This window comes from Heterodontus francisci, chromosome 3, assembly GCF_036365525.1.
Source record: "Heterodontus francisci isolate sHetFra1 chromosome 3, sHetFra1.hap1, whole genome shotgun sequence".
NCBI lineage: Eukaryota > Metazoa > Chordata > Chondrichthyes > Heterodontiformes > Heterodontidae > Heterodontus > Heterodontus francisci.
The window spans coordinates 75,169,996-75,195,169 of record NC_090373.1 but is presented as its reverse complement, the minus strand read 5'-3'; the positions used below and the strand labels follow the sequence as shown (position 1 = coordinate 75,195,169).

Genomic DNA, 25,174 nt, shown 5'->3' with positions numbered 1-25,174 from the left:
TCGAGACTGGGCTAAGATGTATTTTTCCTAGGATTCTTAACTACTACAAGGGAAAATCATTAGTACATCTGCATTTATCTACAATGGTGAAAAAATGTCAAGAGCACTAAGTTGTGGCTTTCATGGAAAATGTCTGGAATCACAAAACAAAATGCTAGTAAAAATCTTGGAATCTCATGTGATGAAATTAAAAATTGATTTATTCAGTAACCATTATGCAGAGGTTCTATTTTTAAACTTGGAGGAAGAAAATCACATCAGCAACGTTCCGAAATAGATAAAATAGTAGAAAGACAACATGAGTAACATTGCCAAGAAAACATACGGGCAGCTTTGCTTAGGTCTAATACTTTCATAAAATACACATTCTATTCCTTTGACTTATACATTTTGAAGACTTTGTTACTTTTGTAACTGAGATGAAAGTATTCTATTTTCTTAGTTACAAATGGAACTAAAATTTTGGGCTAACATTTTCAATCAGTAGGAATGTCCCCAGCAGCATGGACCAGATGTGCAATCACCTGGAAATGAGTCTTCATGGAATTCGCTGACACTCCATTGATTGTGTTTCATGCACTAGTTTAGAGTTGGTCACAAGCGAAAATTGTTGTTGAAATTCTAAGTCCTGCAATCTGCCACTTTAAAAATGTAATAAGGCAGAATCTCTGTGGCACTCTGGTGTAGGAGTTCCTTGAGAGAGGGTCACCTCCATTCAAAGAGGTTCATAGTCATGTACAAGTCCAAGGAAGTTCCCAGCCATGAAGTTGTATTGAAAGTGAGGTTGATGTTGGTGGCCTTGGGAGTGATGGGTGTGGCTCGCAAGAGTTCTGTTTTCAATGATAAATGGGATGTTCTCAAGAGTTATTCATGGAAATTATATGGAGCATGCTTGTTATTACTGATTCTGTTTAACAATAATTTGATTACAGAACACTGAAAATCTGTCCAATAAGTTTACCTTGCAACTTTTTCTCAGCAGTTCATCTCATGTGTGATTCCCTCTATCACTGGGGGATAGCAGTGGTGGTGGTGGTGGGGGCTTCAGTTTCTGATTCAGTCTCCACATTAGTAATGTCAATCTCCAGGTCTTTCTGCAAAACTGAAATAGTTAAGCACAATTTAATTTTTTTTTGTGGGACCAGGAAGTGCAATGTGATCTTCTTGGCTCTACAAAAATCTTATGTTCTGATGACTGCCAGCCCATCCACACACACCCCCATGGTTGCCTCTCTCCTTCTGCAGCTCATTATTTGCGGCTTGGCTCTGCAGCGGAGGTGCTGTATTTTCTATCCACCCCAATCAGCAGACTGCCTGTGAATGCTGGTTCAGTGCTCGCAGCTCTCAAAATTCAAAATGGCTCGGGCCTCAAGTGAAGGACATTGGCTGGGTGACTCAATGGTAACAATCATTGCCCAGCTAATGCCCACCCAGGGTTAAAATAAACCCCCATCACTGCCTGAGAGTGTGGTGGAGGCAGTTTCAATTGAGGACATCAGAAGAGAATTGGATAATTATCTGAAGAGAAAAAACTTACAGGGCTACAGGGAAAAGGCTTGGGAGTGGGACTAGGTGAGTTGCTCTTGCATAGATCTGGAACAGACATGACAGGCTGAATGGCCTCATTTTGTGCTGTAACCATTCTATAATTCAATGAAGACTATCATGCTCAGACAGCAGCCCTTTGAATAGCTGGCAACAATGGAAATTCTGCTCCACTGCCCCTGCAGGCTCCAGGCAGCAGGTGGATTGAATACTGGGAACTTGCACAGAATATGATAATAGCCTGGAGTTGAAAGTCCCAGCAAATACGGCCATGCTGTACATGAATAACAAATAGCCCAGTGCATACTGTTCCTGCATTTGAGTGCCCACATCAGGAAATGCATCCTTAGATTATTTAGCACTGCAAACCTCCTTTTTCCTGTTTAATGTTAACCATTTCTATTGCTACCACAAGTATTCTACTTTTTCCATCTTCAAGTACCAGCAATGGTGGAACACAGCAACTCTTCGGGAAATGTGGTTTGGTCAAATCAGAAGCTGTGGTCATTAACACAGGCAATATAGTTAAATAGACATTATCCCCATTAATTACTTCTGTTTGCCTGTTTATTAATCCATTAAAGCTAACAATCAGCCATAAGTAAAGAGAAATGAGTTTGCTCCCTTCTGAGTAACCTACCAAACATTACCACTGTAAAGCTACAGTCCCATGCTAATCCAGCACAGCAACACTTATATCAAGCAGTTACCAGATTAGCTTTGAAACAAGTATTAGCTACAGCACAATACAATCAGCCCTGCCTGGCTTTCTCACTGCACAATTCATTCTTTGTCCTCCTGTGATTAATCTTGGCTGAGGTTGGTTTAGCTATTAGGTTTCAGTTCCTAGCTCTGCCAATCTTATGCAATAGTGCTGGTTGCTCTGACAGGGAGAGAGAGCACTCAATAGTCAGCCACTTCTTATACCCCTATTATAGTCATTTTCTGCTGGGGTATGAGGCAAAGAACAAAGATAATTACAGCACAGGAACAGGCCCTTCGGCCCTCCAAGCCTGCGCCGATCCAGATCCTCTCTCTAAACATGTCGCCTATTTTCTAAGCTTCTGTATCTCTTTTCTTCCTGCCCATTCATGTATCTGTCTAGATACATCTTAAAAGACTCCATCGTGCCCGCATCTACCACCTCCGCTGGCAATGCGTTCCAGGTGCCCACCACCCTCTGCGTAAAGAACTTTCCACGCATATCCCCCCTAAACTTTTCCCCTTTCACTTTGAACTCGTGTCCTCTAGTAATTGAAACCCCCACTCTGGGAAAAAGCTTCTTGCTATCCACCCTGTCTATACCTCTCATGATTTTGTACACCTCAATCAGGTCCCCCCTCAACCTCCGTCTTTCTAATGAAAATAATCCTAATCTACTCAACCTCTCTTCATAGCTAGCGCCCTCCATACCAGGCAACATCCTGGTGAACCTCCTCTGCACCCTTTCCAAAGCATCCACATCCTTTTGATAATGTGGCGACCAGAACTGTACGCAGTATTCCAAATGTGGCCGAACCAAAGTCCTATACAACTGTAACATGACCTGCCAACTCTTGTACTCAATGCCCCGTCCGATGAAGGAAAGCATGCCGTATGCCTTCTTGACCACTCTATTTACCTGCGTTGCCACCTTCAGGGAACAGTGGACCTGAACACCCAAATCTCTCTGGACATCAATTTTCCCCAGGACTTTTCCATTTACTGTATAGTTCACTCTTGAATTGGATCTTCCAAAATGCATCACCTCGCATTTGCCCTGATTGAACTCCATCTGCCATTTCTCTGCCCAACTCTCCAATCTATCTATATTCTGCTGTATTCTCTGACAGTCCCCTTCACTATCTGCTACTCCACCAATCTTAGTGTCGTCTGCAAATTTGCTAATCAGTCCACCTATACTTTCCTCCAAATCATTAATGTATATCACAAACAACAGTGGTCCCAGCACGGATCCCTGTGGAACACCACTGGTCACACGTCTCCATTTTGAGAAACTCCCTTCCACTGCTACTCTCTGTCTCCTGTTGCCCAGCCAGTTCTTTATCCATCTAGCTAGTACACCTTGGACCCCAAGCGCCTTCACTTTCTCCATCAGCCTGCCATGGGGAACCTTATCAAACGCCTTACTGAAGTCCATGTATATGACATCGACAGCCCTTCCGTCATCAATCAACTTTGTCACTTCCTCCAAGAATTCTATTAAGTTGGTTAGACATGACCTTCCCTGCACAAAACCATGTTGCCTATCACTGATGAGCCCATTTTCTTCCAAATGGGAATAGATCCTATCCCTCAGTATCTTCTCCAGCAGCTTCCCTACCACTGACGTCAGGCTCACCGGTCTATAATTTCCTGGATTATCCCTGCTACCCTTCTTAAACAAGGGGACAACATTAGCAATTCTCCAGTCCTCCGGGACCTCACCCGTGTTTAAGGATGCTGCAAAGATATCTGTTAAGGCCCCAGCTATTTCCTCTCTCGCTTCCTTCAGTAACCTGGGATAGATCCCATCCGGACCTGGGGACTTGTCCACCTTAATGCCCTTTAGAATACCCAACACTTCCTCCCTCCTTATGCCGACTTGACCTAGAGTAATCAAACATCTGTTCCTAACCTCAACATCCGTCATGTCCCTCTCCTCGGTGAATACCGATGCAAAGTACTCGTTTAGAATCTCACCCATTTTCTCTGAGTCCAAGCTTAACATTCCTCCTTTGTCCTTTAGTGGGCCAATCCTTTCTCTAGTTACCCTCTTTCTCCTTATATATGAATAAAAGGCTTTGGGATTTTCCTTAACCCTGTTTGCTAAAGATATTTCATGACCCCTTTTAGCCCTCTTAATTCCTCGTTTCAGATTGGTCCTACATTCCCGATATTCTTTCAAAGCTTCGTCTTTCATCAGCCGCCTAGACCTTATGTATGCTTCCTTTTTCCTCTTAGCTAGTCTCACAATTTCACCTGTCATCCATGGTTCCCTAATCTTGCCATTTCTATCCCTCATTTTCACAGGAACATGTCTCTCCTGCACGCTAATCAACCTCTCTTTAAAAGCCTCCCACATATCACATGTGGATTTACCTTCAAACAGCTGCTCCCAATCTACATTTCCCAGCTCCTGCCGAATTTTGGTATAGTTGGCCTTCCCCCAATTTAGCACTCTTCCTTTAGGACCACTCTCGTCTTTGTCCATGAGTATTTTAAAGCTTACGGAATTGTGATCACTATTCCCAAAGTAGTCCCCTACTGAAACTTCAACAACCTGGCCGGGCTCATTCCCCAACACCAGGTCCAGTATGGCCCCTTCCCGAGTTGGACTATTTACATACTGCTCTAGAAAACCCTCCTGGATGCTCCTTACAAATTCTGCTCCATCTGGACCTCTAACATTAAGCGAATCCCAGTCAATGTTGGGAAAATTAAAATCTCCTATCACCACCACCCTGTTGCTCCTACATCTTTCCATAATCTGTTTACATATTTGTACCTCTATCTCACGCTCGCTGTTGGGAGGCCTGTAGTACAGCCCCAACATTGTTACCGCACCCTTCCTATTTCTGAGTTCTGTCCATATTGCCTCACTGCTCGAGTCCTCCATAGTGCCCTCCTTCAGCACAGCTGTGATATCCTCTTTGACCAGTAATGCAACTCCTCCACCCCTTTTACCTCCCTCTCTATCCCGCCTGAAGCATCGATATCCTGGGATATTTAGTTGCCAATCATGCCCTTCCCTCAACCAAGTCTCAGTAATAGCAATAACATCATACTCCCAGGTACTAATCCAAGCCCTAAGTTCATCTGCCTTACCAACTACACTTCTTGCATTAAAGCAAATGCACCTCAGACCACCAGTCCCTTTATATTCATCATCTGCTCCCTGCCTGCTCTTCCCCTTAGTCACACTGACTTCATTATCTAGTTTCTTACAGGCTTTTGTTACTACCTCCTCACTGTCAACTGACCTCAATTGGTTCCCATCCCCCTGCCACATTAGTTTAAACCCTCCCCAACAGCGTTAGCAAAAGCACCTCCAAGGACATTGGTTCCAGTCCGGCCCAGGTGTAGACCGTCCAATTTGTAATAGTCCCACCTCCCCCAGAACCGGTCCCAATGTCCCAAAAATCTGAACCCCTCCTTCCTGCACCATCTCTCAAGCCACGCATTCATCCTGACTATTCTTTCATTTTTACTCTGACTATCACGTGGCACTGGTAGTAATCCTGAGATTACTACCTCTGAGGTCCTACTTTTTAACTTGGCTCCTAACTCCCTAAACTCTGCTTGTAGGACCTCATCCCGTTTTTTACCTATATCATTGGTGCCTATGTGCACAATGACAACTGGCTGTTCACCCTCCCCCTTTAGAATGTTCTGCAGCCGATCTGAGACATCCCTGACCCGTGCACCTGGGAGGCAACATACCATTCGGGAGCCTCGTTTTCGACCACAGAACCGCCTGTCTACTCCCCTTACAATCGAATCCCATACGACTATAGCCCTTCCACTCTTTTTCCCGCCCTTCTGAGCAGCAGAGCCAGCCACGGTGCCATGGACCTGGCTACTGCTGCCTTCCCCTGGTGAGCCATCTCCCTCAACAGTATCCAAAACGGTATACTTGTTTTGGAGGGAGATGACCGCAGGGGACTCCTGCGCTGCCTTCCTGCTCTTTCTCTGCCTTTTGGTCACCCATTCCCTTTCTCCCTCAGCAATCCTAATCTGCGGTGTGACCAATTCACTAAACGTGCTATCCACGACCTCCTCAGCATCGCGCATGCTCCAAAGTGAGTCCATCCACAGCTCGAGAGCCGTCATGCGGTCTAACAAGAGCTGCAGCTGGACACACTTCCTGCACGTGAAGGAGACAGGGTCATCAGCCATGTCCCTGAGCTCCCACATTGAGCAAGAGGAGCATGATACGGGTCTGAGATCTCCTGCCATTTTTAATCTTAAGTTTAAACTTAGTTAAATGAAAAAGGAACGAAAAGTTTTTACCAATCACAATAAAACCAGAGAAATCGAAAAAGCCTTACCTTATAAACACCCCACCGAGTCCTTTTTTTTTTGGTTAGAGGAGGAGGGCGGGTGGGAGACACTACAAGTGTGGTGTCTCGGGTTCAGAAACCGCCCAAATATATAGTGTTTTACTTACCCAGCAGCCCCCTGGCCTCCGCCGAAAAACAAAAGGAAATTAAATTTACTTTCAAACTGACTTTCCCAGCTGCTCACTCGCTCACACGCTGCTCCCGAAAAAGCTGCTGCACTGAAAGGAAAGTTATTTTAAACCGCCCAAATATATAGTGTTTTACTTACCCAGCAGCCCCCTGGCCTCCGCCGAAAAACAAAAGGAAATTAAATTTACTTTCAAACTGACTTTCCCAGCTGCTCACTCGCTCACACGCTGCTCCCGAAAAAGCTGCTGCACTGAAAGGAAAGTTATTTTAAACCGCCCAAATATATAGTGTTTTACTTACCCAGCAGCCCCCTGGCCTCCGCCGAAAAACAAAAGGAAATTAAATTTACTTTCAAACTGACTTTCCCAGCTGCTCACTCGCTCACACGCTGCTCCCGAAAAAGCTGCTGCACTGAAAGGAAAGTTATTTTAAACCGCCCAAATATATAGTGTTTTACTTACCCAGCAGCCCCCTGGCCTCCGCCGAAAAACAAAAGGAAATTAAATTTACTTTCAAACTGACTTTCCCAGCTGCTCACTCGCTCACACGCTGCTCCCGAAAAAGCTGCTGCACTGAAAGGAAAGTTATTTTAAACCGCCCAAATATATAGTGTTTTACTTACCCAGCAGCCCCCTGGCCTCCGCCGAAAAACAAAAGGAAATTAAATTTACTTTCAAACTGACTTTCCCAGCTGCTCACTCGCTCACACGCTGCTCCCGAAAAAGCTGCTGCACTGAAAGGAAAGTTATTTTAAACCGCCCAAATATATAGTGTTTTACTTACCCAGCAGCCCCCTGGCCTCCGCCGAAAAACAAAAGGAAATTAAATTTACTTTCAAACTGACTTTCCCAGCTGCTCACTCGCTCACACGCTGCTCCCGAAAAAGCTGCTGCACTGAAAGGAAAGTTATTTTAAACCGCCCAAATATATAGTGTTTTACTTACCCAGCAGCCCCCTGGCCTCCGCCGAAAAACAAAAGGAAATTAAATTTACTTTCAAACTGACTTTCCCAGCTGCTCACTCGCTCACACGCTGCTCCCGAAAAAGCTGCTGCACTGAAAGGAAAGTTATTTTAAACCGCCCAAATATATAGTGTTTTACTTACCCAGCAGCCCCCTGGCCTCCGCCGAAAAACAAAAGGAAATTAAATTTACTTTCAAACTGACTTTCCCAGCTGCTCACTCGCTCACACGCTGCTCCCGAAAAAGCTGCTGCACTGAAAGGAAAGTTATTTTAAACCGCCCAAATATATAGTGTTTTACTTACCCAGCAGCCCCCTGGCCTCCGCCGAAAAACAAAAGGAAATTAAATTTACTTTCAAACTGACTTTCCCAGCTGCTCACTCGCTCACACGCTGCTCCCGAAAAAGCTGCTGCACTGAAAGGAAAGTTATTTTAAACCGCCCAAATATATAGTGTTTTACTTACCCAGCAGCCCCCTGGCCTCCGCCGAAAAACAAAAGGAAATTAAATTTACTTTCAAACTGACTTTCCCAGCTGCTCACTCGCTCACACGCTGCTCCCGAAAAAGCTGCTGCACTGAAAGGAAAGTTATTTTAAACCGCCCAAATATATAGTGTTTTACTTACCCAGCAGCCCCCTGGCCTCCGCCGAAAAACAAAAGGAAATTAAATTTACTTTCAAACTGACTTTCCCAGCTGCTCACTCGCTCACACGCTGCTCCCGAAAAAGCTGCTGCACTGAAAGGAAAGTTATTTTAAACCGCCCAAATATATAGTGTTTTACTTACCCAGCAGCCCCCTGGCCTCCGCCGAAAAACAAAAGGAAATTAAATTTACTTTCAAACTGACTTTCCCAGCTGCTCACTCGCTCACACGCTGCTCCCGAAAAAGCTGCTGCACTGAAAGGAAAGTTATTTTAAACCGCCCAAATATATAGTGTTTTACTTACCCAGCAGCCCCCTGGCCTCCGCCGAAAAACAAAAGGAAATTAAATTTACTTTCAAACTGACTTTCCCAGCTGCTCACTCGCTCACACGCTGCTCCCGAAAAAGCTGCTGCACTGAAAGGAAAGTTATTTTAAACCGCCCAAATATATAGTGTTTTACTTACCCAGCAGCCCCCTGGCCTCCGCCGAAAAACAAAAGGAAATTAAATTTACTTTCAAACTGACTTTCCCAGCTGCTCACTCGCTCACACGCTGCTCCCGAAAAAGCTGCTGCACTGAAAGGAAAGTTATTTTAAACCGCCCAAATATATAGTGTTTTACTTACCCAGCAGCCCCCTGGCCTCCGCCGAAAAACAAAAGGAAATTAAATTTACTTTCAAACTGACTTTCCCAGCTGCTCACTCGCTCACACGCTGCTCCCGAAAAAGCTGCTGCACTGAAAGGAAAGTTATTTTAAACCGCCCAAATATATAGTGTTTTACTTACCCAGCAGCCCCCTGGCCTCCGCCGAAAAACAAAAGGAAATTAAATTTACTTTCAAACTGACTTTCCCAGCTGCTCACTCGCTCACACGCTGCTCCCGAAAAAGCTGCTGCACTGAAAGGAAAGTTATTTTAAACCGCCCAAATATATAGTGTTTTACTTACCCAGCAGCCCCCTGGCCTCCGCCGAAAAACAAAAGGAAATTAAATTTACTTTCAAACTGACTTTCCCAGCTGCTCACTCGCTCACACGCTGCTCCCGAAAAAGCTGCTGCACTGAAAGGAAAGTTATTTTAAACCGCCCAAATATATAGTGTTTTACTTACCCAGCAGCCCCCTGGCCTCCGCCGAAAAACAAAAGAAAATTAAATTTACTTTCAAACTGACTTTCCCAGCTGCTCACTCGCTCACACGCTGCTCCCGAAAAAGCTGCTGCACTGAAAGGAAAGTTATTTTAAACCGCCCAAATATATAGTGTTTTACTTACCCAGCAGCCCCCTGGCCTCCGCCGAAAAACAAAAGGAAATTAAATTTACTTTCAAACTGACTTTCCCAGCTGCTCACTCGCTCACACGCTGCTCCCGAAAAAGCTGCTGCACTGAAAGGAAAGTTATTTTAAACCGCCCAAATATATAGTGTTTTACTTACCCAGCAGCCCCCTGGCCTCCGCCGAAAAACAAAAGGAAATTAAATTTACTTTCAAACTGACTTTCCCAGCTGCTCACTCGCTCACACGCTGCTCCCGAAAAAGCTGCTGCACTGAAAGGAAAGTTATTTTAAACCGCCCAAATATATAGTGTTTTACTTACCCAGCAGCCCCCTGGCCTCCGCCGAAAAACAAAAGGAAATTAAATTTACTTTCAAACTGACTTTCCCAGCTGCTCACTCGCTCACACGCTGCTCCCGAAAAAGCTGCTGCACTGAAAGGAAAGTTATTTTAAACCGCCCAAATATATAGTGTTTTACTTACCCAGCAGCCCCCTGGCCTCCGCCGAAAAACAAAAGGAAATTAAATTTACTTTCAAACTGACTTTCCCAGCTGCTCACTCGCTCACACGCTGCTCCCGAAAAAGCTGCTGCACTGAAAGGAAAGTTATTTTAAACCGCCCAAATATATAGTGTTTTACTTACCCAGCAGCCCCCTGGCCTCCGCCGAAAAACAAAAGGAAATTAAATTTACTTTCAAACTGACTTTCCCAGCTGCTCACTCGCTCACACGCTGCTCCCGAAAAAGCTGCTGCACTGAAAGGAAAGTTATTTTAAACCGCCCAAATATATAGTGTTTTACTTACCCAGCAGCCCCCTGGCCTCCGCCGAAAAACAAAAGGAAATTAAATTTACTTTCAAACTGACTTTCCCAGCTGCTCACTCGCTCACACGCTGCTCCCGAAAAAGCTGCTGCACTGAAAGGAAAGTTATTTTAAACCGCCCAAATATATAGTGTTTTACTTACCCAGCAGCCCCCTGGCCTCCGCCGAAAAACAAAAGGAAATTAAATTTACTTTCAAACTGACTTTCCCAGCTGCTCACTCGCTCACACGCTGCTCCCGAAAAAGCTGCTGCACTGAAAGGAAAGTTATTTTAAACCGCCCAAATATATAGTGTTTTACTTACCCAGCAGCCCCCTGGCCTCCGCCGAAAAACAAAAGAAAATTAAATTTACTTTCAAACTGACTTTCCCAGCTGCTCACTCGCTCACACGCTGCTCCCGAAAAAGCTGCTGCACTGAAAGGAAAGTTATTTTAAACCGCCCAAATATATAGTGTTTTACTTACCCAGCAGCCCCCTGGCCTCCGCCGAAAAACAAAAGGAAATTAAATTTACTTTCAAACTGACTTTCCCAGCTGCTCACTCGCTCACAGGCATTCCCTTTATTCCCAAATCGTCACTTGATTCTAATATGTGATCACATTTTGTTTTTCATTTATTTTTGAATTATTTGAGGAAGCTCATTAGACAACAACCATCTGCCATCTACCTTTTATGAAGAGAAGCACCATTGACCGACTCATTCCAGGGAACTTCCTACTATCTCACTAATGACCCATTCAGGACTTATTTGACCCGGGGCTAAGAATCCTGGAAGTTGATTTCAAACTCAATGCAATACTGTTGATTTAAATATCGTTTGTAAAAATAGAAGTATGATGCCACAAAATAGTAAGATACACACTCGTGTTTGTGATTTCCTAAATGAACTAAGAGGAATCTGTACTTTTATAAAAATGTAAGCAGGAATGCTTATATAATTCTGGTTTCTATTGGCACTTGAACTGAAATTATATAACTCGAAGGACTTCTCCCTCCATGCTCAGCTGGTCAAAAATAATTGCCTAATAAATCCTCAAGAACTTGACATAAATTGGTTACAGGTAAAATAAAGAACTTCTCATAAAGAGGCATTGTAATTAGCATTTCATAAATATTTATGGCCTGAAAATGAACCAGTGACTAATAGCAGATGAGTAGAGTACAGAGCATCACTTCATTCCTTGGAGTATATCTCTCTGATTGTTAATTATCACTCACTGAAGTCAGATGTTAACTGATATTTTGGTGGATGCCTTTGCCATGGCACAACAGTAACTTGTTCTCTCCCAGTGATTGGGAAGGTGTGCCACACCACAATGCCACATTATTGGGAACAGAATAGAAATTCTACTGCAAAAAAAGGCAATTTTCTGTCAAAAACGTTACGGGGAAAAGTTGGATTAGGCTGGTGGACACGGGAATCATGATGCATGATTAGCCCCTGCCCGTTTGTCGTGCTGCACGCAGCACAAAAAATTTGCGCAGCCTGTTGATATAAATGAGAGTGGTGTACAGCCCAGTGCAAGTGCACAGCTGAGTGGCTGCACGCCTTACCAGGGTGGCCAAGTTCATCCAAGACCTGCATTACTTAAAGCCAGCCCTATCAAAGGCGAGATGCAGTTAGGCTGGAACTGGTTCAAGAAGAGTCCCTGAGCAGAAAGAGGAGTGGAAGTGGTGTAATAGGCCAGATAGTGTGCATCTAGATTCTCTGATGCAGCATTAGAGATCTTGGTGCAAGAGGTGGACAGGAGCATAAAGGTCCTCTATCCATAGAGGGCCAGAAGGCCCTCCAGACAGGCATTACAAAGGCAATAGGAGCAGATAGTTGTCGCAGTCAATGTCAGCAGCCTAACTCTGAGATGCAGTGCTGAAAAAAGTTCAGTGGCCTCACACGAGTAGTCATAGTGAGTGAATGCATCATCAAATGCCATATCATTACATCTGAACCGCTAGCCTCACACACTGCTCCATTTACCACACCCTCTTCGCTCACCTACCAACAATCTCTATCAAGTATGTCTCATACCCAACATTCATTGCCTCACCACAACCTCACACACTTAACACTGCTGCAAGCTGCACACTCACATCTCATGGCTTGCACATACTGCAAGTTATTCAACTGTGGTAGACACATCACCCAAACACATTGCACCACACTCACTGGCACAGTTCTCTTTCTCTGGTGGACAAATTGGCCCATAGGCATCAGCGCCTAACCAGCGGGGGATGGATACAACTGTAAACCTTCATCCTTATGGAACTTTAGAGGGTATCAGAGAGGCAGGATTGACACATGGTGGCCTGAATTTTAAAAGCTCACTGCTAATCTCAGCGATGTGCAACTTGTGTGCCTCTTAGCTGTCGCAATATTTCATAAGGCGGCTCATTTACATGGAGGGAGCGGAACACCTGCCCACAATGATGTAGAGGGGGCAGTCACTCCATCCCTGGCAACAGTTGATAGGTAAATTGGCCATTGTAAATTGCCCCTAGTGTAGGTAGGTGGTAGGGAATATGAGATTAATGTAGGATTAGTATAAATGGGTGGTTAATGATCGGCACAGACTTGGTGGGCCGAAGGGCCTGTTTCAGTGCTGTATCTCCAAATAAAATAATAATTGACTCATACTCGCTCAAACTGTGGTAAGACAATACCTGAAAGCAGTTTATGTAAAGATTCAAGAACTGCCAGTAAAATGGGCGGGGGACCTTTCCGGATTTTTTGGGTTCCCCCCATCGGGGGGGGCCAGTAAAATTCAGCCCAGTGAGTCACCGGGCATGAGTGGGTTGCAGCCAGGGAAAGGGGAAAGGATAATGCAGGTGCCAGCTCATCAAAGAGTGAGGTTGCACACGAGTTCTGCTGCAGAGAACTTAGATGAGGACTTCAATGGGGCAGGCTACAGCAGAAGGTTGATGGGCATGCACACAGAACTGTTTGATGGCAGGCTTTCTGGCAGGCCTGTCAATGCACCAATGTCAAGGAGCATGGAGAAGTCCAGCACCAATTTGGAACAGGGATTTGCACACTGCTTGGAACCCATCCTTTCCAGTGTGGTAGTGGTGACCAACTCCATTTGTACGCTTGCGGACCCAACCATGATGCAGCATCCAATAGCCGATAGTTTGGCTTCTATTGCAGCACAAGCAGAAACCACCAAATGTCTGAGCGCTGCAGTAGAAGCTCAGACCGAGGTCATGAAATCTCAGCTTGTTGCCATGCAGGCTCAGACTGGATACCGGTGTTCAAAGGCGCTTTCGGGGTCCCACATCAGTCAAGCAATCTGTCTTCCAACAGATTACAAGGATTGCTGAGGCACTGGCCTGGGGAAATGGCAGTGGTTCCATGGAGCACAAATCTGCTGTCGTCTCTCAGGATGACAGCTTTCGTGCTCCCACCCTGCCACTCCACCAATGTCTCTGCTACTGCCTGTCAGCCAGCCAGCCCAGACTGCTGCAGCCCATGCTCAGGTGGTACAGTCCAAAGCTGGGCTTTCTATGCCCAGAACTATTCAAGGGCATTTCGCAAGGCCATCTGTAGAATCACCCACTGTTGATCAGCAGTCTTCCACCAGCCATGCTGCAAACATTGGGGTAGCATTGCATACCAGGCAAAGGCATCCTCAAGACAGGCACAAGGGTGATTGCTTGACTTTTATATGGAATATTGGATGGTTTCGATTGGTTTTATCTGGCTGGCTTTTATCTCAAAAATGTGGTGAAGAGGATGCCGTGATGATCCGTTAACAGAGGGATGCTAAGATGTGGGACTGTTGTACAATAGAGATTTGCCATTGTGTTCACGGGATCTGCAGTCAAATGAGGCAATCATGAATGGTCCGACCAGAACATGAATGAGTCGGCTGCATTCGCTCTTGCTCATCTGAAAGGTAAGGTGAAAAGTAAGGGAACCAAAGCCAGGGCTCATTGAATGACAAGGGAGATGGAGAATATAATGAAACAAAGAAAGATGCTGTATGATGCATGTCAGGTGAATTCTTCAAGCGAGACCCAGGCCAAATACAATAAGTTGAGAGGGGAAATGAAGAGGAAAATACAACTGGCAAAGAGAATATGAGAATTAAGTAGCAGTTAATATAAAAGGGAACCCAAAAGTCTTCTACCGGCATATGAGTAGTAAATGGGTAGTAAGAAGGGCAGTGGGATCTGTTGTACATTTGTTTGGTACACTTCCACCTTAATATGCTTAGTTAATCTATCTTAGAGAGATTCCTTAGTCTGGAGTAATTAAAACATGAACCTTTATTACATTATAACTATTTATAGCTTCACACCAGTCTGTGTGACTCCTCGAAAGCCATACTGCATCTACCTTCAAGTCTCTCTCACATGTGATCTCTAACATCATCATCATAGGAGGTATTCTTTACCCTCTCTCAAGATTAACCCTTTCAGATCCTTATACTACAGGAACTATTAGGGATAAAGAGTGTGATATTTCTTAGAGGCGCAGGGAAAGGCTAGAATACTGAATAAATATCTTATATTGGTATTTACTAAGGAAGAGGATGCTGGAAAAATATCAGTAGAAGTGGAAATGGTGGAGGTAATGGATGAGGTGAAAGTTGATAGGCAGGATGTACTGGAAAGGCTGGCTGTGCTTAGAGGGGATAAGCCACCTAGTCTGGATGGCTTGCATTCCAGGTTGTCAAAGGAAGTGCGAGTGGAGACAGCAGAAGGGCTTGCCACAATCTTCCATATATACGGGGGAGGTGTCAGAGGGTTGCAGAGTGGCAAATGTAACACCCTTATTCAAGAAAGGTGTGAGGACATTACTAGTAACTACATGCCAATCAGTTTAACATTTTTTGAAATTCTTTCTTGGGATGTGGGCATCACTGGCAAGGCCAGCATTTGTTGCCTATCCCTAATTGCCCTTGCCAACTGAGTGGCTTGCTAGGCCATTTCAGAGGGCAGTTAAGAGACAACCGCATTGCCGAGTCAGCTTGGATAATAAATTTGGCATAAGGACAGAAAACAGTGAGTCATGGTAAATGGTTGTTTTTCAGACTGTAGGATGATAAGCAGCAGTGTTCCCAAGAGTCAGTGCTAGGACCACTGCTTTTTTGATATACATAAATGACTTGGATATTGGACTACAGAGTCTCTTTGGCCTCCTTATCTCGAGAGACAATGGGTAAGCACCTGGAAGTGGTCAGTGGTGTGTGGAGCAGTGCCTGGAGTGGCTATAAAGGCCAATTCTAGAGTGACAGGCTCTTCCACAGGTGCTGCAGAAAAATTTGATTGTCGGGGCTGTTACACAGTTGGCTCTCCCCTTGCGCCTCTGTCTTTTTTCCTGCCAACTGCTAAGTCTCTTCGACTCGCCACACTTTAGCCCCGCCTTTATGGCTGTCCGCCAGCTCTGGCGAACGCTGGCAACTGACTCCCACGACTTGTGATCAATGTCACAGGATTTCATGTCGCGTTTGCAGATGTCTTTAAAGCGGAGACATGGACGGCCGATGGGTCTGATACCAGTGGCGTGCTTGCTGTATGTGTCTTTGGGGATCCTGCCATCTTCCATGCGGCTCACATGGCCAAGCCATCTCAAGCGCCGCTGACTCAGTAGTGTGTATAAGCTGGGGATGTTGGCCGCCTCGAGGACTTCTGTGTTGGAGATACGGTCCTGCCACCTGATGCCAAGTATTCTCCGGAGGCAGCGAAGATGGAATGAATTGAGACGTCGCTCTTGGCTGACATACGTTGTCCAGGCCTCACTGCCATAGAGCAAGGTACTGAGGACACAGGCTTGATACACTCGGACTTTTGTGTTCCGTGTCAGTGTGCCATTTTCCCACACTCTCTTGGCCAGTCTGGACATAGCAGTGGAAGCCTTTCCCATGCGCTTGTTGATTTCTGCATCTAGAGACAGGTTACTGGTGATAGTTGAGCCTAGGTAGGTGAACTCTTGAACCACTTCCAGAGCGTGGTCGCCAATATTGATGGATGGAGCATTTCTGATGTTTTGCCCCATGATGTTCATTTTCTTGAGGCTGATGGTTAGGCCAAATTCATTGCAGGCAGCTGCAAACCTGTCGATGAGACTCTGCAGGCACACTTCAGTGTGAGATGTTAAAGCAGCATCGTCAGCAAAGAGGAGTTCCCTGATGAGGACTTTCTGTACTTTGGACTTCGCTCTTAGACGGGCAAGGTTGAACAACCTGCCCCCTGATCTTGTGTGGAGGAAAATTCCTACTTCAGAAGACATGAACGCATGTGAAAGCAGCAGGGAGATGAAAATCCCAAAAAGTGTGGGTGCGAGAACACAGTCCTGTTTCACACCACTCAGGATAGGAAAGGGGTCTGATGAGGAGCCACCATCTTGAATTGTGCCTTTCATATTGTCATGGAATGAGGTGATGATACTTAGTAGCTTTGGTGGGCATCCAATCTTTTCTAGTAGTCTGAAGAGACCACGTCTGCTGACGAGGTCAAAGGCTTTGGTGAGATCAATGAAAGCAATGTAGAGGGGCATCTGTTGTTCGCGGCATTTCTCCTGTACCTGACGGAGGGAGAACAGCATGTCAACGGTCGATCTCTCTGCACGAAAGCCACACTGTGCCTCAGGGTAGACGCACTCGGCCAGCTTCTGGTGCCTGTTTAGAGCGAATCGAGCAAAGACTTTCCCCACTATGCTGAGCAGGGAGATTCCACGGTAGTTGTTGCAGTCACCTCGTTCACCTTTGTTTTTATAGAGGGTGATGATATTGGCATCGCACATGTCCTGAGGTACTGCTCCCTCGTCCCAGCACAGGCATAGCAGTTCATGTAGTGCTGAGAGTATAGCAGGCTTGGCACTCTTGATTATTTCAGGGGTAATGCTGTCCTTCCCAGGGGCTTTTCCGCTGGCTAGGGAATCAATGGCATCACTGAGTTCCGATTTGGTTGGCTGTATGTCCAGCTCATCCATGACTGGTAGAGGCTGGGCTGCCTTGAGGGCAGTCTCAGGGACAACATTCTCCCTGGAGTACAGTTCTAGGTAGTGCTCAACCCAGCGGTCCATTTGTTTGCGTTGGTCAGTGATTATGTCCCCTGATTTAGATTTGAGGGGGGCGATCTTCTTGATGGTTGGCCCAAGAGCTCTCTTAATGCCATCATACATTCCTCTGATGTTTCCGGTGTCTGAGGCCAGCTGAATATGACTGCATAGGTGTTGCCAGTAGTCGTTTGCGCAGCACCTGGCTGTTCTTTGTGCAGTGCTTCTGGCTGCTTTAAGTGCTACGGATGTTAACTCGCTGGGGGCTTTCTTGTAGTTCAACAGTGCAATGCACTTAGCGGCTATGACAGGTTCCAGCTCTTCATTATGAGATTGAAACCAGTCTGCATTTCTCCTCGCACTTTTGCCGTACGTGGTCAAAGCTGACTCATAGATGGCGTCTCTGATGTGGGCCCACTTGGTCTCAGCATCCCCTGTGGGAGTGTTTTGAAGGGCTGACACAAGTGAATTTAGAAATTTTTGTAACAGCTGTGGGTGAGAAATTCTGCTTGTGTTGATGCGCGGGTGACCCTTCTGCTTGGAATGATGCAACTGCTTTGGTCTGAGTCTAACCTTGCTGCACACCAGGGAGTGGTCGGTGTCGCAGTCCGCACTGTGGAAGCTGCGTGTGATTTGAACACTGTTTAAGGCAGCTCGCCTTGTGACAATGAGGTCTAGCTGGTGCCAACGACGCAATCATGGGTGCCTCCATGAAACCTGGTGACAGGGTTTAGTGTGAAAGAACGAGTTGGTGATGCAGAGGTTATGATAGGTACACAACTCAAGCAGTCTCTGCCCGTTCTCATTCATCCTTCCAACGCCATAGCGCCCAAGGCAGGAGGGCCATGTGTCATGGTCGGCCCCAACCCTGGCATTAAAGTCCCCCAGCAGGAATAGGTGTTCGGTGTTGGGGATGCTGCTAATGATGTTATGGAGTTCCTCGTAGAACTGATCTTTAGCTTCAGGTGGGGAGCAGAGTGTTGGGGCATAGATGCTGAGTAGGTGTACTGGGCCAGAGGTGGTGAGCAGTCGGATGGACAGTATGTGTTCTGAGCCATTTTAGGGAGTCTCTATCATGCTGAGCAAGGAGTTTCTGATGGCGAAGTCCACTCCATGCTGTCTTGGTTCTCAGGATCCCTGCCCTGCCAGAAGAAGGTGTAGTCTTGCTTTGCTAGAGATCCACTCGTGGCGAGGCGTGTCTCCTGAAGTGCTGCAATGTCTACATTGAGTCTACTGAGCTCGTTGTTAATGATGGCGGTCTTCCGAGAATCGTTGATTTGTGTAAGGTCTTCCGACAGGCCAGGACACATAGTTCTGACGTTCCAGCTTGCAAAGCGAAGGGCTGGTACCTTCTTTCCTTTTTTCGTGTTGTTTGGTGCAGAGTAGAATTTCAAAATTTGTAGATGATACCAAACTTGAAGGTGTGGCAGACAGTGAGGATAATACCAATTAACTGCAACAGGATGTAAGCTTGCAGAATGGGCAGACAAGTGGCAGATGAAATTTAATAAAGAGAAGTGTGAGGTGATGCATTTTGGCAAAAGGGATAGGGAGAGGCAATATAGACTAAATGGTACAGTTCTAAAGTGTGTACAGGGACAGAGGGACTTGGGGGTTCATGTGCCTAGATCTTTAAAAGTGGCAGGACATATTGAGAGAGTAGTTAGCAAAGCATATGGGATCTTGGGCTACATAAGTAGAGGTATTGAGTACAAAAGCAGGGAAGTTATTCTGAACCTTTATGAAGCTCTGGTTAAGCCCCAACTGGAGTTTTGCATCCAGTTCTGGTCACCACACTTTAGGAAGGATGTGAGGGTCCTTGAGAGGATGCAGAGCAGTTTTACCAGAATGGTTCCAGGGATGGGGGATTTTACTACAAGGCAAAGTTAGGTTGGAGAAGCTGTGGTTATTCTCCCGGGAGCAAAGGAGAGTGAGGGGAGATTTTATAGAGGTGTGCAAGATTATGACAGGTTTGGATAGATAGATAAAGAAAAGATATTCCCATTAACTGATGGTACAAGGACTAGGGGACACAGAATTAAGGTTTTGGTTAAGAGATACAGGAGGGATGTGAGGAAAAACTTTTTTATGCAGCGAGTGGTAATGATCTGGAACTCATTGCCTATGAGGTTGGTGGAAGCGGGGATGGTGAATGATGTTAAAAGGAAATTGGATGGACACTTGAGGGAAATAAACGTACAGGGCTACAGGGATAGAGCTGGGGATGGGACTGAGTAGACTGCTGTGCACGGAGCTGGCATGGGCTTGATGGGACAAATGGCCTCCTTGTGTGCCATTATAACTCAATGACTCCTTCTAGTCCTTCACCTCTTCTTCCTCCTCCTTTTCTTCCTCCTCCTCTACCTCCTCCTCCTCTTTCTCTTCTTGATCTGTTCCCTGTATCCCTAGTGGTAAGGGTTATGTCTTCATGATGGCTTGGTTGTGAAGGATACAATAGAGCACCATAAATCGGGATGCACACTCGGTGAGTACTGAAGGGTTCCTCCAGAGCGATTCAGGCAGTGAAACCATTACTGACCACCCAAATGATCTGCCCTATGATGTTTATGTGGTAGCATGGCTCTCATTGTATACTTGCTGGTCACATGTGGCAGGGTTGCCGAGTAGAGTCATGAGCCAAGTGTAAAACGGATAACCTTTGTCACCAACTGCCACCCTCTGGTTTGGCATGGCTGTAAGACTGAGGGACCAAGGTCTGCCGCAGAATGAATGCATCATGACTACTGCCAGGATATCAGACATATATGGACATATATCAGACATGGATGGTCGCACACCAACTGCATATTCAGTGAGTGGTAGTCTTTGTGGTTACAGTACATCTCACCATTGAGATGCAGTGCCTGCAAGGTCATGTGCATGCATTCGATGGCACTCTGCACCAAGGGGAAGCCCACTGTCCTGGCAAAGCCACATGTGCACGCCACCTGCTTCTATCTGTTTACAGAGAACAAAATTAACTCCCCTCTCCTGGCAGAAAGAGCATCTGTTACCTTTCTGCTGCAGCAGTGAGTGGCAAACAGGGAGATGTTACATATGTTGCCTGCTCCGGCCTGGAAGGAGACCAAAGTGAAGAAATTCGCTTTGTGAAAGGGAAATCATGTTTAACCAATTTATTGGCATTCTTTGAAGAAAAAGCATGTGCTGTTGATAAAGGGGAACCGGTGGATGTACTGTACTTAGATTTCCAGAAGGCATTTGATAAGGTGCCACATCAAAGGTTATTGCGGAAAATAAAAGCTCATGGTGTAGGGGTCACATTTTGGCATGGATAGAAGATTGGCTAGCTAACAGGAAACAGAGAGTAGGCATAAATGGGTCATTTTCTGCTTTGCAAGATGTAATGAGTGGTGTCATCAGTGCTGGGGCCTCAACCTTTTACAATTTGTATAAATGACTTAGATGAAGGGATCGAAGGTATGGTTGCTAAATTTGTTGAGGACACAAAGATAGGTAGGAAAGTAAGTTGTGAAGAGGACATAAGGAGGCTACAAAGGGATACAGATAGGTAAGTGAGTGGGCAAAGATCTAGCAAATGGAGTATAATGTGGGAAAATGTGAAATTGTCCATTTTGGCAGGAAGAATAAAAAAGAAGCATATTATCTAAATGGTGAGAGATTGCAGAGCTCTGAGATGCAAAGGGATCTGGATGTCCTAGTGCATGAATCACAAAAAGTTAGCATGCAGGTACAGCAAGTAATTAGGAAAGCTGATAAAATGTTATCATTTATTGTGAGGGGAATTGAATACAAAAGTAGGGAGGTTATGCTTCAATTATACAGGGCATTGTTGAGACCACATCTGGAGTACTGTGTACAGTATTGGTCTTCTTATTTAAGGAAGGATGTAAATGCGTTGGGAGCAGTTCAGAGAAGGATTACTAGAATAAGGATCTGGAATGGGTGGGTTGTCTTATGAGGAAAGGTTGGACAGGCTAGTCTTGTATCCATTGGAGTTTAGGAGAGTAAGAGGCGACCTGATTGAAACATAATAAGGTCCTGAGGGGTCTTGACAGGGAGGATGTGAAAAGGATGTTTCCTCTTGTGGGAAAATCTAGAACTCGGGGTCACTGTTTAAAAATAAGGGGCCACCCATTTAAAACAGAGATAAGGAGAAATTTTTTCTCTCAGAGGGTCATGAGACTTTGGAACTCTTCTCTTCGAAAGGCGGTGGAAGCAGAGTCTTTGAATACTTTTAAGGCAGAGGTAGGTAGATTTTTAGATTCTTGATAAGCAAGGCGGTGAAAGGTTATTGGGGGTAGGCGGAAATGTGGAGTTGAGGTTACAATCAGATCTTATTGAATGGTGGAGCAGGCTCGAGGGGCCGAGTGGCCTACTCTTGCTTCTAATTCGTTTATTCGTATGTTCATATGTTCATATGGCCATGGTACAAGCGGACTGCGGGAGTGTGCATGTGACTTTACCAGGACAGTGGGCTTCCCCGTGGTTCAGGGTGCCTTTGCCTTCACGCACGTGGCTTTTCAGTCACCACATTTCAATGGTAAGATCTACCACAACCGCAAAGAATACCACTCCCCGAATGTGCAGATGGTGTGTAACCACACTCAGCAAATCATGCCGGTAAATGTCTGCTGTCCTGGCACCAGTCATGATGCTTTCCTTCTGCTGCAGTCTGCTGTTCCCTCATTCTTTTAGTCACCATGTCAAACCAAACGATGGCAGCTGGGTGACAAGGGCTATTTACTTTACACCTGGCTCATGACTCCACTCAGCAACCTAACCCAACCACGGGCACCTTCACCGTCACTGGCAGTGCCACTCTTGCCCTGCAGTGAAGCTGTAGGTCTGATTGCAAGAGGTGGCAGAGTTCTGTGAGCATCTCCTTCATAAAGCGTAGACAGTGCATCCACTGCTCGTGGCTTAGGTGGAGGTAAGAGGAGTGCTTCCAGAAGACCCTGGGTGGAAAAGGCTTCCTGCTGAGAGCCTTTCTCCCCCTCTTCTTCGTCCCTCTGTGAGCAGCTTGTCTTCTTCTTTATTACCTCTGCTCCATCTCCCTCTCATGCTAGAGCCCAAGGGGAATTGCAACTATTGCACCCATGACTGCGAACAAGTGGTCTGACCAGAACCCTTGCAGTCACAGCCAAGGCCTTTTCCATGTGCAGCACCACTCCCTTTAGACTTCATCAATTTTAACCAACTCTTCAAAGCACCAAATGCTTCCACAAACTTAAACAGAGCCACTAGAGCTAAATCAGCAACTAACCTAAAAGTAGTTGATGATTCCTTAAATAGCACTGCTGGGGGTCCTTCCTGCTGCTGAATGCATGTTCAGCTATGCATGTTTAAGAGAGGGCGCTAGCGAGAGCAGCGAGGTCGAAATGGTAGCACTAGAGTCAAATCAGTATTAGATGCTAACTGAAGTCACACTCTGCCTACTCCGTACACTGGCCACGTATGCTCTTAATGCCCGTGCTAATACCATCAAGAGTAGGCATTTGCTGCAGCCCGTGCTGCAAGTGTGTGCACATGGCATGGACACCATTTTGGTACCAAAACGGCACCCATACGCTACAGAGCCCAATCTTGTAGCTTAAAATCTCTATCTTTTATAAACAAAAAGCAACGGCAACTGTGAGGGTTATGCTGAAATCTCAGCCAAGGCCATCATCTTTGATCAGTGCAAACAAAGGACACTCTTAGAGTTCATCTATTCCCCCAGATTCCAGCCAAATCCTATCTCCATGACAACATATTGCGCAGGGACAGAAGCAATAAAGTAGTTTTGTTTAAAGCCATCTATTGTATTTGTTTCAAGCAAATAACACAAAATGTAGCAAAGAGGCTTTCTCGTTTCACTGCTGCTGTTATTTTCCTTTCAATCGCGTCTTTGTCTTAATGTGTAACACGTGTAGCTGTAGTTAACTCTTGTAACAAAGGAAAACAATTACAGTACACAGTTTCGTTCTTAAAATTTTTAACATGTAGATTACCTAAAAAACTTATCATGGATTTACAAAGGCTATTCTTCAGTAGATTTATTGATTGAGATTGTACAGGAAATGTAAAGTGCATTAATTTATTATTGTTCCAGCTAACAGTTCATGTAATTTTTTGTGCTTTTTTTGTAACAGACCATGATGAGAATACTTGCATAATAACAAAAGGAGCAGAATCAATATAGCAAAGAAACTGCAAAAACTAGACCTGAATTGCAGCATAGGCAATATCTGAACTGTCCTCAATTGAAGCACGAGCACAGCAGTGCTGACAATGAGGAGGGCTGCTCTTGCCAGTTATTTGAAGCGGCCAACTCCTGGAAAATGCTTGCTGGAACACATCCAGAAGTATGTTTGACTGGAGGGTGGAGGGAGGGACTTTTCAGTGAGGCAGCAGCTCTTTCTACATTCAGAATATACATTTTGATTGAAGCTGCAGTGTAACTCAGGTACAGTTGGGGAGAACTGTCCCTTTTCAGGAAGAGACATTGGAGATGTTAATACAGCAATGGAGGTAGGTTTGTTAAGCGCAGAAGATCACTTTCTAGTGAAAGCTGAGGTGCAAGCTGTATTGATAGAAGAAGCAGGCATGGGGGAATGGAGTCCTTGATTGGTAGGAATAAAAAATAAAAAACTGCAAGCTCTAATGAAGGATTTGCAACTGAGGTCAACTTCTCTGTTTCTCTCCACACATGCTGCCTGACCTGTTGAGCCTTTCCAGCATTTGCTGCTTTTGTTCCTAGGTCTGAACAGCCTGGATACAATTAAGGAAAATATTTAATGCACTCAGGAGGAGTGCCAGAGTAAGTGCAAGCCCCTTTCCTACTAGGATTGAGGCACAGCACACATGGCACAAATGAAAAGTGTGAGTTGCTGGTCTCTTAGAGAGGTACCGTACAAAATATCCAAACAAGCCTTACCCTTTTCTATAGAATTGCAGAGAATCTGCAAAGCCTGTTTTTTTTGTAAAGAACACAATTCACTGGTGTGAAATCCAAAAGTTGAAAGGTCTGCTCTGAACCTGCCCTGCCCTTGGAACCCACATCCTGGCTGCATTAGATTCTGTTCACACAAGGTCACATTGCCATCTGTCTGGGCGCTCTGCCAATTTTGAACATTTGGATGTCTTATCTATGCATCCACAGAAAGGCTGCTCACAACCACTGTGAACAAATGCACAAAAGCAGGAGAACCAGCACAACTGACCCAGTATGAGGAGATGGCCCCAGGAATATTAGACCCCGAGTCAGCGAAAAGAGTAGTGAAGGGAGAGCTCAGAGGAGTACGGACCCCACCCAACAAATATTCTTAGCCTTCTTTCATTGGGGCGTCCTATCGGCACCATTTTTGTCTCCCATTGTAGTATAAGGATGTAAAGGGTTAATACTGAAGACAGTGCGAGAGACCCCTCCCACTGTACAAGTGATGATGTAACAGTCACGTGAGATAGGCTTGGGAAGAAGAAGGTGTAGCAGCATGAAGGATGCTAGCTTAGGTGGCATGTGGAGAGTGTATACAGTAATTGTAAATAATAGAGTTGTCAGTTAATCTTTACCAGAGTCTAAGACTTTCTCTAGAACACCCTACAATGCACCTAATCCAAATACAACTTAACCAAATATGGTGGCAGCAGTAAAACAACGGTAAAACAACAGTAAAACAGCGGTGAATGCGACCAGGAGAATTTGAAAATCTTCTTACCTTTGGAAGAAACACCAGGTGAACAACAGAGAAATTTAAAGATAAATACTGGGACAGTACAGTAAGGAAACTACTTAACTGT

At 45.3% G+C, this 25,174-nt stretch overlaps 1 long non-coding RNA gene across 1 annotated transcript; it reads right to left on the bottom strand.

The window, feature by feature from the left end:
* Positions 1–242: 242 nt before the first annotated feature.
* Positions 243–25,174, bottom strand: LOC137352363 (uncharacterized). The gene is made up of 3 exons (XR_010969689.1): positions 25,093–25,174; positions 962–1,102; positions 243–830 (listed from the first exon to the last, which is right to left on the bottom strand). It is a non-coding gene; the product is annotated as an uncharacterized lncRNA (long non-coding RNA).